Source organism: Phodopus roborovskii, unplaced genomic scaffold (genome assembly GCF_943737965.1).
Source record: "Phodopus roborovskii unplaced genomic scaffold, PHOROB, whole genome shotgun sequence".
In the NCBI taxonomy this organism is placed as follows: Eukaryota; Metazoa; Chordata; class Mammalia; order Rodentia; family Cricetidae; genus Phodopus; species Phodopus roborovskii.
Window position 1 is genome coordinate 5,783,869 of NW_026126547.1, and position 4,210 is coordinate 5,788,078.

Below are 4,210 nucleotides of genomic sequence, written 5' to 3' on the forward strand. Positions count from 1 at the left end.
CATTCATCCTTTCTAAGAACAATACCACCAGTTACCTAATTACCTACTCTAGGCCCTATTCCTTAAAGGGCCCACCACCTCTTGTTATTGCCACATTAGGAACCAGACTTCCAACATAAACCTCCGGGGGGGGGGCGGTGATACACTGGAACCACATCCAAACCATAGCACACTTTAATTAGCGGTCACTCAGCTTTCACTAGTATGTGAACTTGAAGGCATTTACACAAGCACTGGATGCACAGCCCACACAGTGCCCACAGAAGAAGCATGTCACTGGAAGGCATGCTGATGTTTGTCTAATCCAGTACTACCAACTGGTGAGAACTGATCCAGAGTTCTCTGTGGGACCCTCCAATTTTATATAAATATCAAATTATTCTATATCAAGCATCCATCTCTAAGTTTCATGCTGTTTCCTCTGTCTGCTGTAGTACCTTTGATAGATGGCCTCACAGGCACCCCAACCTCAGAGCAGGCTGACCACTTCCACAATTCATAAACCACTTCTCAGTCTAGGACTTCCTGTTATAGGTTATTCATGTCAATGACAGAAAGCCTCAAAGTTTACTCTTGAAATGGGGGTCCACACACAGGTATAACTGATGAGCCCCTCCCTGCCACCTGTCTCTATCCAAGTCTTTTAAGCTCAGTAAACTTATACAGCCTAATAAAGTCCCACAGATTTGGTGACATACACAAGGGATATTTATTTTCTCATAATGAAAGAGGTTGAACATATTAGTCAGGGTGCCAGGCAATGCTGGTTCCTCCTGTGGCCATTTTCCTTGGAAATGACCATCTTCTGAAAGCATGTCTACAGGGTCTTCCTTCCTTATAGGTCAGTGTCTGTCCTAATCTCTTATGATGACACTAATCCTATTGGACAAAGCCTGACTACTGGCCCCATCTACCTTCCTCACCTGTTTTGGAATTGGATGACAGGACTTAGCTATGGGCACCCTCATCCCAATGCTTCCATACATATCTCCTTCCAGTGGGTGGGTGTCAGACTTGGCTATAGCACAGCTCTTTCTTTTCCTTTCTACATGATTCCTTTTTGTTGTGGTGGTTGAGGACTTCAAACATGACTATCTCACTCTTTGCCCTTTCAGTGCTGTCCAGACTCACTCTCAAATTCATGACCTCTTCTTTTTTAGTGTGTGTGTGTGTGTGTGTGTACAAGTGCATGTGAGTATAAATTGTACTTGGTCCATTTAACACTCCACATATATAACTATGTGTTGTTTAGGGCTGACCTCTTGGGATTGGATAACCTCTCTGAGGGTTTGTCCCTGGAGAAGATGGTTCTTCTCTCAGCAAATATAACCTACCAGCAACTTAGCAGCTCTTCAGTCTTCATTTCATTTTTTTGGGGTCTGTGTGTGCCTTGTAATATTTTCCTCACCATCCATGTTGACATGTTGACTGATATGGTCTTTTGTGGATCTTGCATAGGCAACCATGTTGTGGGTGCAACTTTCCTATCATGTCTAGGATACACTATCCATCCATAGTCATTCTAGGGCTCTTTGTATCTTTCCTTCCCCTCTTTCACGTCATTCCCTGAGCCTTAGGTGTAGGAATAATGTTTTAGATGTTCCATATGAAGCTGGAAACCTCATGTCCACTCATTCTCTACATGTTAACTACTTGTAGATCTCTACAGTAGCCCCTGTTTTCTGCAAAAAAGAAGCTTCTCTGATGAGGGTTGAGAGCTGCACTTATCTCTGGTTATAAAGATAGGTATTTAGAATGCAGTTGGGAATTATATTGGTTTAGGAAAGTTAGGTTCTTCTCTAAGGCCCATGACATCATCAGGGAGCAGAATTGAATATTGTATTAGAGTTCTTTAGAGGAACAATCAGTATGTTGTATATATTCATATACATATATCCATGTGTTTATGTGTGTGTGTGTGCGTGCGCGTGCGTGCGTGCACATGCATGTGCATATACACACATACATACTGTGTGTGTATGTATGGTGTATATAATTTTAAGATAGTTTATTGGATTGGTATATATGATAGGTTGGAGGCTGGACCATCCAGCAGATCATTTCTGCATGCTGATGAGCCAGAGAACCTGGTTGTTTCTCAGTTCAAGAAGCTGCAAATCTCACAACAAAGGGAATCAATGATGTCACCATTCCTAACACAAAAGCTCCTGGAAGATGTGCTTATGTGAGACTCATGGAAAGGCTTCTTCAGAAGATGGAGTCAGTGTTAAAGGGTAATGGTAGCCACAGTAGACATACTTTCTCAGAACAAATGGAGCCTATGTAGACTTTATTCTCTTTATTCTTCCACTTTAACTCTATCTTAGCCTCAGCCTATTGGATGGAGCCACCTGCATTTAGGGAGGGTCTTTCTCCCTCAGTTGCTTTCCCACATCTCTGCCATGTTCTCAGAAGCACACCAAGAAACGTTCTTTCCTGGTTTGCTAGGCATCTCTAAATCCAGCCAAGTTGACAATTATGATTAATCTTCACAAATACAAAGAAGGGACTGGAATAATGAGATTTAAGAACAGCTTTCCCCTTCATTAAAATAAATGTACCTGGTCTAATAGTATTATGTTTTTTAAAATGGCCATTTGTTGAAAAGATCTCTTAAATGGTTCATTGGGAGCCACATCAGACAGAAGTGTTCAGTCACAAAACTACCAACCCCAGCTCTCTGTAGGGCAAGCCTTCCACCCTGCTTTTGTATGCATCTTTTCTCTTTTATCATTTCATCTGGTTCTAAGCTGGTTTCCCTTCCCCTTACCTCAGATCAGTTTTCCCTACCAGGACACAAGGCTGATACCTTCTACAGAAGACTATGGAACTAGTCAGGAACCAACACAGCCTGGATGAGCAATGCTTATAGGACCATATTATCCATGAGCAAAGAAAGATTGTAAAAAGTTAAAAAATGAGGGTGCCTTACAAAGTCCACAGAATATACATGTTGTGAATGCTTAGAGGATCAGCATTGTAAATTACAGAAGACACATTGTAAAATGTGTATCTGTGAAAAAAGAAGTAAAGAGCAAGGATAGAATGTGTGTGTGTGTGTGTGTGTGTGTGTGTGTGAGAGAGAGAGAGAGAGACAGACAGACAGACAGACAGACAGACAGAGAAAAAGAGGATAGAAGAAAGAAGGGAAGGAGAGTAAGTGAGTATGTGAGGGGTATATCTCCTCCTTATCTATCCCATATCTACCTCTGGAGCCACATCACTTCCTTATCCATTGACAACTACCACCAATATATTCCCTGAACTCCAGACTTTCCTTCTCAATCATCAGACAATGGTGCCAGTCTGCCCTGCACAATTGGAAGACCCAACCTGCTTCTTTCTTCTTATTTCCCATGTAGAACCCGGAACAAGACAGAGAACACACTGTTCCAAGCCATGAAGAAGAAAAAGGTTACCCAGTGTGTACTCTACAGACTGACAGCATCCACAAATTATGCAGCTGACTTTCTTGTGTTTGGAGAATTCACGGGTCAACATCCCTAGAGTGCAATTGATGAGCCTCACCTTAGGAAAATCACCCTCGTGATCATGAGATCTCCCCTGCCAGGTAAGTATGTATCCACACCTCTAGTAAGCTTGCTAGAAATGCATACTCTCAGGAACCACCCAGGTATACAGAATCAGTCATTTCTAGGGCTTGTAGCTCTGATCTGCTTGAATAGGTTCTGACATGCTGGTCTGAGAAACACTGGCTGAAAAACAAGACTCAGCTTCTATCTAGATACTACTGGGCCTGCCTGGTCACACAGTGCCTAGGTCTCTTGTATTTGTGCCATTAGCAGTGCAGTGGATCCTGTTCAGTGTCTACCTTCTCTGAGCTCTGGGGACCTTGATTCAATCTTATTTACTTTGCAAACTAACACCGGTGCTGTGTCTGGCATTGAGCGGAGGCTCAAATGCTTTTGAACTGCAATCGTGAAGTTGGTTCAAATGATTAACTTAGTGCCAGAGATGTCCCTACCTATGCAACAAATGACACCACTAACTTGAGTGGACTCCACACCTAAAAGTAAGGGAAGGGAATAACACACTGCACCTTTTCAAGAGAACAACTCCAGGAAGAATTATTACCTCCTTAACAAACCAAGTGAAATCCCTGATAGCGGATTCTCATTGTCTTTGGTATGTTCTTCAGCCAGGGTTTTTACACATGTTTAAGCTTGAGGTGTGCAATTCATGCTGGCCC

General features: G+C 42.5%; 1 non-coding gene across 1 annotated transcript; it reads right to left on the reverse strand.

The window, feature by feature from the left end:
* Positions 1 to 3,417: 3,417 nt before the first annotated feature.
* LOC127233993 (U1 spliceosomal RNA) lies at positions 3,418 to 3,579 on the reverse strand. Its single transcript, XR_007835539.1, has one exon. It is a non-coding gene; the product is annotated as a U1 spliceosomal RNA (small nuclear RNA).
* Positions 3,580 to 4,210: the final 631 nt, after the last annotated feature.